At 40.9% G+C, this 15603-nt stretch overlaps 1 protein-coding gene and 1 pseudogene across 6 annotated transcripts in view; one reads left to right on the top strand and one right to left on the bottom strand.

Annotated features, from left to right (window-relative positions):
* The window catches only part of CDH18 (cadherin 18), a 1028199-nt gene that overhangs the window by 850927 nt on the left and 161669 nt on the right, over nucleotides 1–15603 (bottom strand). The window lies entirely within an intron of this gene.
* LOC142008289 (protein FAM200C-like) lies at nucleotides 12142–13872 on the top strand (annotated as a pseudogene).

Raw genomic sequence — 15603 nt, 5'->3', positions numbered from 1 at the left:
TGCTCTCAGCTTCCTGCAATGGGTTGCTGGGTGGATAAGTCGTTAAACTCAGCGGGCGGTAACCACACAGCCCATCCTGGGCTGACCAGAGCATCTCTGTGCTCCTGCAGGCTGGCACTATGGAAGACCCACTCTTTCAAAAGAGTGGACTGGGAAGTGTCTACAAATGTCCTGTTTCGAAATTTTACTTCGAAGTAGGGAGCTCTTCCTCATATTGGAATGGAAGAGTAACTTTGAAATGCGGGTCCCATTGCATTGATTAGAATTTTGAAATAGGGCATAACATGTAGATGCTCTACAGTATTTTTTGAAAGGGGGCCTTATATCAAAATTAATTTTGAAATACATTGCTAGTGTAGATGCTGCCAAAGAGTCCATTGCCACCAGATGGATTATTGAGGCATGGTAAAGAGGACAAAGACTTTGGGTTGTTATGCCTGTTCTCTGCTCCCTGCAGATGAGGATGCAAGTGGATTCCTCCCATCAGCTCAGAGCACAAGAGAGGAGAGAGTTAAAAACCCCTTGCAAGAAGGAAATACATCTCTGTGCTGCTTAGAATCTGTAGGGGCAAAGTGTTCTTGGCATAAGCAAGAGATTCCCAGCTGTTTAACCTGGGTTAGCCCTAAAGTACATACAGAGCTTGCTTATTGTGGAAACTTCTATTACCATCTGAAACTTAAAATTGTACTTCATTTATACATATATGGTTACTCACTTTAACCTTGTAAATAACTGCTTTGTTGTCTTATTGTTTAAATCTTTATACAGTTTCATGTTGGATTTGCCACATATTTTCTTTAGTGTGAGATCTAAGGTACAAGTGAGACAGGGTAATTGATTGCTCCTTTATATTGGGAGTAACCAAACATTGTAATTCTTAGTGTAAGGGACCATCTATAACACAGGTACTATGAGCGAGGGAGAGGAGGGCCTGGCAGTGCAGGGACTAAACAAAGCCAGTTTGCCCAATGAGCCCTGCCCTAGTTCACCTGCAGTCAGTGCCAGGCTTGGAGGGAGCATAAGAAACCTGGCTGAGTTAGGAGCTGGCCAGCAAAGATGCAGGAGCTGGTTCTTCCATCCATAGGACCTGAGCCAGAGCTGCCTGCTGGGTTGCTGCAGGAGGATGCAAGCCTCCAATCCCTCCCCTAGGCACCTGGGGGACAACCTGAAAGAAACCTCTTTGAAGATGGGGAAAGTGGACTCTTGGGGCCATGCCCCAAACTTTTGAAAGTGGCCAAAGTCCTACACTCCAGGCTCTCAGTTAATGCTGGGACCTAACCACTAGATCATCCCTCTACCTGGGGGACTCAGCTACAGATACACTCACCTGAGTGGCAAAATAGATGGGAGTACTCAACGGAACAGTCTGTGACTCCAGATTTAAGATCTTATGTTGTTAGAGTTGCTTATGCTCAATGAGAGGTTTGTGCCCTGGTTCTTAATTGTCTGTCCAGAGATCGGTATTCACTCTTGTGTTGCTACAGGCAGCATGGTAATTACATTCCCTCTATGCTTTTAATTGGACACGATCATCTTATTCATTTCCTGAATTGTTGTGTAATGTAACTATATACTAGTAATTGGCACTACAAGGTATACACTAATATTATTGCTGTGAACTACTTAATTTCACTGTAAAAAGCAGAACACGTAAATCCTCCAACGTGAATGCTTTTGGGACCCTCTGAGATGAAAAGTGCTATGTAAAGCTCCAGCACAAATATCAGATGAAATTGCTCCAATATATTTTAACAGATGCTGTCTAACAACAATAGCAAAAGGTTGTCTTCAGCATGGCTGATATGTAAAATTGCAAACTTGATAGCTAAAACAGAAATTTGAAAGCTGCAGCCTAAAATCAATGTGCTATCTGAGACGTGAGGGGCCAGGGAGATATGAGAGAAACTACATCACGCCATGAACATACTGTTTATTTACCACAAATACCTCAACATAATCTAAGTGATTTAAAAGTAAATAGAATAAACTCCCAGCAATTGTAGGCGCTCAGAATCATAGACTTCTAGGGCTGGGAGAAAACTCAGGAGGTCTGTCCAAAGTAGGATTAACCCTAACTAAATTATCCCAGCCAGGACTTTGTCAAGCAGGGTCATAAAAACCTCTAGGGATGGAAATTCCACCACCTCTCTAGGGAACACATTCCAGTGCTTCAGCACCCTCCTAGTGAAATAGTTTTTTCCTACTATCCAACTGAGACCTTCCTCACTGCCACTTGAGACCATTGCTCCTTGTTCCGCCATCCATCACTAAACAGGATAGAGAGAGGCTGTTCTCAGTACTGACGGATGGAGCCCCCTTCAAGCAATAAAAGAAGACCAATATATCTTGAAAAATAATCTTATAAATGTTTAAGAATACTTGATTAAGAGAAGACAGAATATAAGATACAGGAAACGGTAAAATTTAGATACAGTGTTAATTAGGGCTGCTAAGTGATTAAAAATTAACCAAGATTACCCTGGTAAACAATTGTACAATACCATTTATTTAAATATTTAGGGCTGTTTTGTACATTTTCAAATATATTGATTCAATTACAACACAGAATAAAAAGGTATACAGTGCTCACTTTATATTTTATTATAAATATGTCCATTATAAAATGAAAAATATAGTATTTTTCAATTCACTAAATGCACATAGTTTATTCCAATTTCTTTGTCATGAAAGTAGAACTCACAAATGTAGAATTCGATACAAAAATAAATGCATTCAAAAGTAAAACAATAGAAAACTTTAGTGCTTATGAGTCCATTCAGTCCTGCTTCTCACGGAGCCAATTGCTCAGACAAATAAGTTATTTACATTTGTGGGAGTTAACACTTCTTGTTTACAATGTCCACTGACATTGAGAATAAGCATTGTCGTGACAATTTTGTAGCCAGTTTAGCAAGATATTTATGCGCCAGATGTTTTCATGTGTCCCTGCATGCTTTTGCTGACATTACAGAAGACGTGCATCCATGCTGATTGTGGGTTTTACTTTATAACAATCCAGAGCAGAGTGGAACAGTGCGTATTCATTGTCATAATCAGAGTCAGATACAACCAACGAAAGGTTGTTTTTCTTTTTTGGTGGTTTGCATTCTGTAGTTTCCACATGAAAGTGTTGCTCTTTTAAGATCTATGAAAGTATGCTCCACACTTCATCCCTCTCAAATTTTGGAAGGCACGTCAGGTTCTTACACCTTGGGTTGAGTGCTGTAGCTACCTTTAGAGATTTCACAAGGGTACCTTCTCTACATTTTGAGAAATCTTCAGTGAAAGCTTTCTTAAAACAAACAGCATGTGCTGGGTCGTCATCTGAGACTACTATAACATGAAATATATGGCAGAATGCTGGTAAAATAAAGCTGGAGACATATATTTCTTCCTCCAGAGAGTGCAGTCACAAATTTTTATGAGCACTCCCAGCATGGAAGCTTGTAACCTGGAATAGTGGCCCAAACACAAAGGCATATACGAATGTTTAGCAAATGTGGCATGTAAATACCTTGCAAGGCTGGCTACAGAAATGCCATGCAAATACCTGTTTTCAGTTTCAGGTGACACTGTAAACAAGAAGACAGCATCATCTCCTGTCAATATAAACAAATATTTTTATCTTAGTAATTGACTGAATAAGAAGTAAGACTGAGGGGACCTGTTCCCTCTGAAGTTTTACATTTTCATTTTTGAAAGAAGTTGTGTGACGAAAAAAATCTGTATTTGTAAATTGTATTTTCATATAAAGAGATTTCCCTTGTATGAGGTGAACTGAAAAATACTATGCATTATTTTACATTGCAAATACTTGTCATACAAACAATATAAAGTATGTACTGTATATTTTGTATTCTGTATTATAATTGAAATCAATATATTTGAAAATGTAGTAAAAGCATGCAAAGTATTTAATAAATTGCAATTTGCTATTCTAGTGTTTAACTTTGAAATTCAATCTGTGCTTAATCAACATTATTTTTGTTATTTTTGAGTAATTCCCTCTGAGACTATTAATATTTGAGTTATTTGCATGAACTGAGTGTGGTAAATAAACATTAATTTTAAATGCCTGACAAACTTTGTATTAAATGGAAGTGTGGATTCAAAGTTGCAAGCATGCAGGTACAATACCGTCCCATTTTTTACAGTAGAGTTTCTCTCTTTTTATGTTTTTAACTATTTGCCTTTTCTTTATTACTTAAGAAAGATTTTATATGTCCAAGTGAAAGAGACATAACACAATTCTGCAAATAATGCAAACATATTGTTTTTCATTGCCGCTTTCCTCATCTAGTCATTTTCAAAAGTGTTCCTGTTGCCCTGTTAACCTCTGCATTATCAATTCGCCTCTCCAGTAGCCATTTCATTATGGAATGTGTCAGGCAAAAGAACCTTTGCACTATTGCACTTTAGCATTTGTAGACAATATCCATTTATCTTTTATTCCTCAATTTTGGTTTCCTTTTTAAAATAGCAACTTAAATGTAAAGCCAGTGCAGAAGCCAGTTACATAAATATCTATTTTAAAAGCCAGCACGTGAAACAGAGATATTCTCACAGTAATATTAAACCACTCATATTACACCTATAGGCTACGTCTACACTAGCACACTACATTGAAGTAGCCTATTTCGAAGAACATCGAAATAGGCTACTTCGACACGTATCATCTACACATCCTCCAGGGCTGGTGCCGCTGGCGTTCAACATCGAAGTAGCAATGGAGAACGTCGAAAGGAGCCACCACGGAAGGAAACATGGAACATCCACACACACAAGTGCTCCCTGTCAAAATAAGGGGCCAGCAAAGCCCCAAGCCACTCCCTTAAAGGGCCCCACCCAGACACACTCGGCCTGCACAACACAACATCCACAGAGCAGACAACCGTTTGCAGACCCTGTGCATGCAGCATGGATCCCCAGCTGCAGCAGCAGCAGCAGCAGCAGCAGCCAGAAGCCCTGGGCTAAGGGCTGCTGCATGTGGTGACCACAGAGCCCTGAAGAGGCTGGACAGAGCGTCTCTCAACCCCTCAGCTGATGGCCGCCATGGAGGACCCCACTATTGCGAAGTAGCGGGACGTGGATCGTCTACACATGCCCCACTTCGACATTGAACATCGAAGTAGGGCGCTAGTCCCATCTTCAGATGGGAATAGAAATTTCAATGTCTCGCTGCCTAACGTCGATTTCAACGTTGAAATAGCACACAGCGCATGTAGACACGATGCATGCTATTTTGCCATTGTGCTAGTGTAGACACACCCATATTGTTTCAATTATTTATGACTATGAAATGTACACTTAGATACACACATACAAGTTAGCCTACATTTTAATAAAGTGCAAAATATTCTATTAAAACATACTTGAAAGCTTTGCATGCCAGGAGAAAAAACACATGCTACATTGCTGAATACTGCATCTTCTCACTTTTAAACATATATTTTTATGTATTTCAGAGCAAAAGCAAAATGCAGTACAACTAAGGAGTAGCATGTGATATCCATACAAACATATGCACTGCATAATATACCTAACAGATCATGGTAGGATGGATATGATGACAGTCAGAAGCAAAGCGAAATGGGGACAGGGAAACTGCATGACTAATTCCACATTCTAGCAAACTGTTCCTGTAGTTATGGATGAAGTAGCAAATAGCCCTCCCTGCTTTCATAGTGGCACTTAATGAGAGAAGCTCCCAATGTTACATTAAAAGGGCTTCAGGTTTCAGCAAAGATCTGGACCTCGCCTGAATAACCTTTGCATGTGTGGTTGATAGAGTGAAGGTTCTTAATTGTCTACATGAGGATAGTGAAGATAACACTCTGAAATTGTTGGTACAGACAGCAGGTACAACTGATACAGAGTACAACCACTGTACATGAGACACACACACTCACATGAGCAAAACAAATTACTAACACTAGTTCTGTTGGAGAAGTGGAAACTATGTAGAGAAGGATCTAGGTCACCTCTATGGGATTTTTCTAAAATGTCCCAGGATAGATCTGAGCTCACACAATATTAACTGACAAATTGTATGGTAATTATACTGACATCTTTTTCATTTCTGGTGCAGTTCACTATTATGGTAATTGATATTGTGCTATTTGATATAAAGAGAAATAATTTTGGCTGTATTATACCTGACCAATATTTCGAACTCTTTGGCTACGTCTACACGTGCAGCCAACATCGAAATAGCTTATTTCGATGTTGCGACATCGAAATAGGCTATTTCGATGAATAACGTCTACACGTCCTCCAGGGCCGGCAACGTCGATGTTCAACTTCGACGTTGCTCAGCCCAACATCGAAATAGGCGCAGCGAGGGAACGTCTACACGTCAAAGTAGCACACATCGAAATAGGGATGCCAGGCACAGCTGCAGACAGGGTCACAGGGCGGACTCAACAGCAAGCTGCTCCCTTAAAGGGCCCCTCCCAGACACAGTTGCACTAAACAACACAAGATACACAGAGCTGACAACTGGTTGCAGACCCTGTGCCTGCAGCATAGATCCCCAGCTGCCGCAGAAGCAGCCAGAAGCCCTGGGCTAAGGGCTGCTGCCCACGGTGACCATAGAGCCCCGCAGGGGCTGGAGAGAGAGCAACTCTCAACCCCCCAGCTGATGGCCGCCATGGAGGACCCAGCAATTTCGACGTTGCGGGACGCGGATCGTCTACACGGTCCCTACTTCGACGTTGAACTTCGAACTAGGGCGCTATTCCTATCTCCTCATGAGGTTAGCGACTTCGACGTCTCGCCGCCTAACGTAGAAGTTAACTTCGAAATAGTGCCCGACGCGTGTAGACGCGACGGGCGCTATTTCGAAGTTGGTGCCGCTACTTTGAAGTAGCGTGCACATGTAGACGCAGCTTTTGCTTGCAAGAAAGGAAAATGCGATCTGTGCTTTCTCTACCAAGAATAGTGAAAAAACATATGACTAACTTTGTGTTGTGGCATACATATGATCATAGCATTTGTTTACAAAGGAAGTAGCAATTGTCAGGCTAGTCAGTGCCACACCAAGTTTTCAAGTTTATCATCCAAATCCAACATTGTGTATGTGGATAGCTCTATAAAAATACTATTAATATAGTCTAATAGCTACGAGCAATGCACTTCAAAGCTGATTTCTTTTAAACATACATTTAAAAAACCACAGTAGTTACAATAAAAAAATAAATAAATACAATTTACAATCCTGCTTCATTAACAGGGATTAATAGATTGCTATTTTATGAGCAAGACATATCAACTATCAGAACACAGAACTCTATCCATGTACTAAAATATATCCTATTTCTTAAAAAAAGAAAAGAAAAGAAAACAAGGGTATAAAATGGATTCTCGTGTTCCTGCTGTAGTGCAGTTCTCTTAACAAAGTTCTATAATGTGGAAAGGATAAGGTTAAATTTCATATTAAATATTAATGCAAGATTTAGCTCCTGATCAAATATATCTTGATTAGCTAATGAATTTATACAGTGCCCTGTGGTACTGTGGCCCATTTAAACTAAAATTAGCACTAATTGCATTGTGTGAATGCCTGTGTAGCTAGATTTATATATTCATAACATTCTAAACTGCAATATATTAAGCACTGATTTTAAATTAATTGTGCTCCTGATCCAACTCCCACTGAGGTCAATGCAAATATTCTCATTGATTTCAGTGTGAGTTGAACTCAGTCCTGTAATTTTAAAATGGACTTGTAACACAAACACTGACTGATAATTGATCATGAATGAATTCTGATGTCATGCTTGGCTATATGGGTCAGACCACGGATTATCTGTCGAATTGTCTCTCTCACAGTGCCTTAGTATTCAGACTGCAAAGACAATTTCTGTTAACAAACAAACATAAATTTAAAATAAAAGGTGGCTACAAGATCTCCATTTTAAAATTAACACTCTTCCAGGAGTGGTTCTTGAAGGTCCTCAGACTTTAGACCAATTATAGAAAAGAGTAGGAGGTGCTAGTAAGCCATTCTCTATGAAGACTGGTTTTCGGACTCACTTTCTCCATGGATTCTAAATACTCCAAATTATTTGACTTACAGTATGCATTGTGAAGCCCCCTTTTACCTCCTAGTAGAAATTTAGTTCATGTACACTATGTCTACATTACAGCGATCTGTCAAAAGAAGTTACTGTCAGAAAATATCTTCTGACAAAACTTCTGTCAACAGATTGCTGTGAGACTGAAAAGAGGCTTGAAAGAGTGATCTGTTCTGTCGACAGACAACCACTGCTCTCTCAACAAAATGACCAACTGCAAACACAGCAGACAGGGCTGCCCTGTGTCCCGGAAATCCTATCTGTTGACAGAAGGCCTGTCAGAACATCCAGACTGTCTCCATTATGTGTTGGATTTATGCTGTAGTGATCAATCTACCAGTGGTTGATTTATCATGTCTGCTTAGAAAGGATAAATTGATCTCCATGCACTTTCCTGTCGACACCAATATTCCACCAGGATGGGCAGAATAGCTGGAGTTGACAAGGGAGCAGCCCTACCGACCTTACTGCACAGAAGACATTCTGGAAAGCATGGAGACCTTCCGCTACTCTACTCGAGTAGATGAAGTTGTGTAGTTTAGATCAACAATGGGATTTCCTGCAGACAAAGCCTAATAAAGGACCCAATTCTGCTCCTCTTCTTCAACCATATCAACTCAATGTCACCAAACCTACAGCTCAATGAACATTACCAATGATTTCCTTCAAAGAGAAAGTTATTACTCATATTGAGAAAATGACAAAAGCCAGGTCCATGTTAGTAGAGCTGGACATATAATTCACAAGGAATATTTTTAAAAACAAATCTTTTCTTCTTTGTGCGGAGGTTGTCACATGTTTATTGTCTGAAAATAATTGTCATGTAATTTCTTCAAATAATTCTTTATCAGTAGCTCATTTAAAAATCATGAGCATTTTCAATTTAAGCTCTTTTAGTGGACAAGGTTAATCACATCAGACATGTCAGTCCTTTGAATACGTGATGGCAATTCTCAGGGTATGCCGACACTGCACACTCCTTATGCTAGCATGTACAGTGCATACACTGCACACACACACACATCCTTCCCCCCTCACTGGTATAAACAGCAGTATAGGTGGTGAGCCACTGCTTAGGCTAATAAAAATAGACCTGAACAATGCTCAGGACACGCCTCCCTCACGTGCACTGCTATTTTAAGCACTGTAGACTTTCCCTGATGTAGGGAAAGACTTATCGTAGAGGGGACAGTGGGAAAAGTCTCCTGCAGTGGCCAGTAGCTGGAAGTTTTCCTTGCTGGAATGAAAGGCCAGGTGTGCGCTACCACTTTGGTGTAACTTGCATTGCTTAGGAGTGTAATAAGTCACACCTGGGTGATGTAATTTACACTGGCCTAAGTGTGGACAGAACAATATCAGACAGAGAGCTTCTCCCACCGCCACAGTCATATAGAACACCCATATCTCCCTGTCCCAAATACAGGACAGGGAGATATGGGGGAGAGACGGCTCCTCCCGGCTCCACCAAGCCTTGGGGAGCTGGGAAGGTGGCGGCAGCTGCCAGTGCTCCCTCGGACCCCAGGGAAAGTGGCAGTCCCCAGCACCCCCCGGGGCCACAGGGAAGTGGCAGGGATGCCACAGGTGCCCACACATCCCTGAGGCTCAGGGAAGTGACCTGCATGCTCTCTGGGCAGCAGCTGTGCCTGCTTTGCTGTGGGCAAAAAGGTCAGTTGGGAAAGGGCCCAAATACAGGACAATTAGTCCCTTTTAAAAAATAAGTAGGGATGGCTTCTTGGTGTCCCAAATATGGGACAGATGGTCATCATCTCTTATGGAAGTGGAGTTATTCTGTCAGCACAGAGCGTTTTTTGCCAGATGTGCTACAGAGATGCAGCTGCAGTGGTGTAGCTGAGGTGATGGTGATGCAGCATTTCTAGGGTAAAGTAGCCTAAAGCTCCCCATTGCCAGAACCTGCCTTCCCACTGCCCTAGCTTTTCTATGCTGAGAGGAGATCCATGCCATGGTGGGGGTTCAACTTGCTTTTGACTGAAGCCTTTAGCTACATACTGTACATACTGTTACCAGTGGTAGGTGGGATTGACTTACCTTTAGAATTGGGTTCCCAGCATAGGTGCTCACATTTAAAACCACAAAACTCACTGGAAACGTTCTGCATCACTTACTGTCTTCAGTATTTGTGCAAACAATCCTTTTAATATACCAGGAGCCATATAAGTATTGAAGTACTATTCAGGGTGAGATGGGGAGGTAGACTCAAGACAAATTAGGGGATTTGGTAGCTTTTTGCTGGAGGTGAGATGGTTGGCATATTCTAGTTGTTTTATTTATTGTATTTCACCACAAATACCTCGATCAACTCCTAAGTGAATTAATTTAAACTGTGAGAAACAAAACCATCTCTCCCTTCTTTTGTTTTGTTATGTTCTGCTTTTTTGCTTCAGAGAATAAATGTCACTTTAGATGCAAATAATTAATAATTTATTATGCTACTTCATCACTGGGTTGTAAACACTTCTTGTCTCAAGAAATGCTTGGCCCAAAAAGAGCAAAAGACAGGATAATGTAAATAAGAACACTTCCTTGCTCATTTGTAATGAATACTGGATCAAACAAGCTGTATTTCTTTTGTTTATGAATTTTTTTTTGCAAACAGATTTTCATATGTATTTATCATGGAGACCATTTGCGGATTTTTCCAGTCACTAGTTCTTAGGTCTGCATATCAGTCACTACCAGTTAATATTAAAAGTCTGATTCTTTTCCCTTCTTTACCTATCCCATTCAATTACAAATGGATGTGCATTTCAAATTGTACACTGTTTACGGGCATTTAATGGATTTAGAAAATTGTTATCAGTGAATAATTTGGTAAAAAATCCACTACTTTTGCTAACAGAACATATAAACATTGGTGTGAAAAGGAAAGGTTGCACAAAAAGTCACAGGTGTGGTCTAAAACAGAATTCACTTCGAAATTCAAATGAATATCTAAGAATATTTTTGCGCACTATTCACCAGTTTATAGCAGTTTCGCTTTGATCGTATGACAACTTACAATAGCTTGGAAAATAATTTGTAAAAAAGATACTAGAGACTTTGTTGCAGCTCCGCTTGCAAGCAGAAGGAGGGCTTGAAGAAAATTCTAGACAGAAACTTCTTGTACAGATTCCGCACTGGCTGGGAGACGGGGTGGGCTGGCATGGTGTGGGTTGGGGAGGCTTGTACAGGCCCTGCACTGGCTGGGGAAAAGGCTGGGGTTGGCACAGTGCAGAGGAGGTTCCATTGGAGGACTGGGCCAGGTTTTGCACTGGCTCGGGGAGGAGATGAGATTGGCACAGTGTGGCGGGGGCTCCATCACACACTGGATGAGGATTGGGCTGCATTGATGGCTGGGTGCACTGGCCAGGGGAAGGGCTGGGACCGGTACAGTGTGGGGGAGGAACATAGTAGAACCTTTTCTGTACAGATGGACTGACACAGCAAAAATAATGCATATGATGATGATGATGATGCAGATCTATGTTAATAAAATTGATCCTTCTCACCCCCTCCACCCTTCCCACTGCCCGGCCATGTTCTATCCCAAGGGTAGAATATTAATGGATTCATTTTCAATAGAATTAGATGATATTTAACCATTTTTTTCTGGATTTTATAGCCAACAGGAATTTTATGTCTCACTTTTCAGAGAGTTTGAAATAGATCTTAATATCAAAGTGATTTAGTGCCGTGGTTCTTAACCTGGGGTGCATGCACCCCCTGGGAGTGCGTGATGCCCTTTCTGGGGGTGCGAGACAAGAAGTTTTTAAGGTAAATAATTGAAAACACAAATTAAGCACAGGCACTTTAAGTACAACTACTTTGTTACATTTACCCTATGCATTTATTAACATTGTACATTTTTAACTAATACTGTAATATACAAACAAAAATTTTATTTTCCAGTTTTTAAGATAATTGTAGTTAAATTATCTTGCTACAAAATACAGTGTACCACCACGTTGCAGGGTATTTCTTGATGCATGCGTAGATGATGATGGGTCAGTGCAGTGGCTTTGTTTGAATTCAGTTAGCCGCTAACTGTTAGTGCATTGGTTAGAGCACCATGTCAAAGGAATGCAAATGGAAAGACAATCATGTTCATTATAGTTCCACTTGTACAACAGCGAAGGATGAAGCTCAAGGGCTGCAATGTGTACTGTGCAGCTCGTTATTTTCAAATGCCAATCCCAAACCATCAAAGCTGTCTGAACATTTCAACCAACAGCATGGGGGGTGCAGCTGCTTGACATGACCTTTGACACCCTGAATTCTAAAAGGGCACAATTGGATCGTAGCAGAACCATGAGGATGTTTGGGTTTGTATCACTTGAGAAGCCCTTGCGCCAAGTATCCTATCAAGCTGCATATTTGTGTGCCAAGGAAAAGAAGCCTCATACAATAGCTGAGGAATTAGTGCAACCTTCTGCACTGGAAATGGCAAAAATAGTATTGGGACCAGATGCACAAAAGAAACTTCAGCAGGTTCCCTTGTCAAATGACATGATCTGTTCTATAATTTATAAGATGAGCCAGGATATCTTGCAGCAAGTTCTAGAAGATATTAAAGCTAGTTCTCTTAAAGTGGGTATTCAGCTTGATGAGTCAGCTGACATAGATGGCTGCAGTCATATGTTGGTGTTTGTGCAGTATATAAAGGAGAAAGAAATCTTAGAAGAATTCTTTTTCTATGAAACATTGAAATTAACTACAAAAAGAGTCAATGTGTTTAACCTCATCAAAGACTTCTTTTTGAAGCATAAGATAACACTTGATATGTACAGATCAATTTGCACTGATGGTGCCCCTGCCATGCTAGGAAAAAAATCATGATTTGTTGCCTATGTAAAGAAAGAAGTACCTCACATCATGATCACACATTGTATGTTGCACCATCATGTACTTGCCACAAAGACTTTGCCTACAAAATTGAAGGATACTTTGTCTATTGCAGTAAGCACAATAAACTTCTTCAGAGGATATGCTCTAAATCACTGCCTCTTCCATGCTTTTTGCAAAGAAACTGGTGCCAAGCACACTGTCCTTTTTTCCATACAGAAGTGAGGTGGCTTACCCTTGGCTCAATGCTTACTCGTATCTTTGTAACCAAAGCAGTAATTTAGTTGATGAGTTTGAAAATAGAGAGGTTATCCTTAGACTAGCGTGCATGGCAGATGTATTCACACATCTAAATGAACTCAACAGAACTATGCAAGGAACCGTGATGAACACAGTAATGGCCAGAGTGAAGGTATCTGCTCCGGAAACTTACAGTCTGAATAAAGCGTGTTGAGAAAAGAAATTTCACTACCTTTCCTTTGCTTGAAGGAACAGTTGTTTCAGAAAATGAAGGAAGGACCATCATAACTGAAGTGACAGCACATTTACAACAGTTGAATGACCCTTTCCAAGGATACTTTTCCACTGGAGATCTTGATGGGCAAAGAAATGGATACTTGATCCATTTCTTTTTAACCTGGATTCCATCAACAATAGTGATTGGATGAAAGATGATCTCATAGAATTATGAGCCAATGGATGAATCTAAATGGAGTTTGACACAATGAAGCTTGAGAATTTCTGGTGTGCTCAACTACCATTGATTCCACAACTGGCAAAGACAGCACTGGAGATCCTTGTGCTATTTGCGACTACATACTTGTGTGAGACAGCATTTTCATCACTCTTACATATCAAAACAAAGGTCAGAAACTGCTTAAAGGCAAGTGATGACATGCATGTGGATATTTCAAAAAAAGTTCCTAATCTCTTGAATATCATTGAACAAAAGCAATAGCAGAAGAGTCACTGAGCTGGTTAACCTAAAAAAAAGTGTAATCTTTCATGTATTCTTAATTTTACTGTGAAATCAAAATAAATGTATAATTCTATCACTTTACTTCTATAGTTATGATATAGCTTAGGTTTAAAGAACTGACCTACTTCAACAATTTTTGATAAGGGGTGAAAGAACATATTTTGAGAACCAAAGGGGTGCAGGCTTCAGTAAAGGTCAAGAACCACTGGTTAGGCAAAATGTAAAATGCGTGTCTAATGCTTTTGCTTTTCCCTCCTCTATTGTTTGGAAAATAAATATAACCATGCTATTCCTTTAGAATTCTACTGCTTCCTCATCACAGCAAACATAGGCGTTCTCCCTTGTATTCTGGAATTCTGACGAATCAGTAGAGTGGAGGGCATTGGCTGGGACTAGAGGGAGGTGGTGCAGAACCATATGCATCTGGAGATGAGAAATTAAGTGCACCCCCATCACCCAGACACCATGCCCTTGACGACTCTTGTGCACCCTCCCTTCCACCCTGACTGCCCATCCCCACTCCCACCCACTCCCTGCACCCAACCTCTGAGACCCCTCCTCACCGCTCTGAACCCTCCCACCCAGACCCCACACCCTTCTCCTCACCCCCTTCTGCCAAGACTCCCCACCCACACCCCGTTCCTGTCCCCTCACTCCCAGACCCCTAAGCCCTACCCTGACCTCTCCCCTCAAAGATTCCTCACTCCTGCCCTGACACCTCTCTTCCAGACCCCACATCTCAAACTCTCCTGCATCCTTCCTCTCACAGAGGCATATACCCCAGCTTGTTCCTGTACCTTTCCTCTCACCCACACAATCAATTTCCAGCCTGCTCCTGCACCCTAACTTCTGCCCAGACCCTATAGACCTGTCCCCCCCCCAGTTTTTTTTGCCCTTCACTTGTGTGGCCCCAAGTAAACGTTCCCCACCCTTGACTTAGACTTTTTCTGACTCAGGAAAACTCACATCTGGTTCCTGACTTCATAGCCTTGTGCTCCCAGATTTATTCCTGGCTCAGAAGCCTCTGAATCTGGATTCATGCCTCCCAGGTTTCTTTCTGCCTTTAGCCCCTGAGCAGCTAGCCAGATGTCATTCTTGACCTTTTTCCTACTGCCTTAGGCATTCCGCAGTGTGGTTTGATATCCAGTTGTGCTTGCCTTTCTTAAATATAAATACATACAAAAATAAAATTACCAACCTAAGAGAACAGAAAGAAAAGAGGAGGGAAATAAGAGAAATGAGCAATGGTGGCTAGGCAGAGGACATTCCAATTGAGGGACAGAGATTATATGCTTGTCAACAAACACAAGGGTTCTGAACTCGGAGACTGCATTGTAAACTCCCCGTATGCCATCCGTTGGTCCATCTTTAAATCAGCAATACAAAAACGACTAAAAATATGTATGCTGGTAGAAGTTATCCAGATTTAAGGGATTGGTTATCTCATTCAAGACACTTTAATGAAATAGCTCCACATCCAATAAATAAAGGCACAGAACTGAAGCAAATTGGTTGACCCAGCTGTGCATCCTTGCTGGTAAAAATGACTGAACAGACACACCAGGGAGCTGTGGTATGATGAGCTCAATTACTTTGGATAAGAAGCCAGACATACATAGCAAAGGGCAATTTCATCTTTTTTAAAAAATTGTGTGCTTTAATTTTCTCAAATACAATGAAAAAAAAGACAATTAAGCTTTGTAAGGCTTA

Source organism: Carettochelys insculpta, chromosome 2 (assembly GCF_033958435.1).
Source record: "Carettochelys insculpta isolate YL-2023 chromosome 2, ASM3395843v1, whole genome shotgun sequence".
Lineage (NCBI taxonomy): Eukaryota > Metazoa > Chordata > Testudines > Carettochelyidae > Carettochelys > Carettochelys insculpta.
Note: the sequence above shows the minus strand (reverse complement) of the source record. Positions and strands in the feature narration are given on the sequence as shown.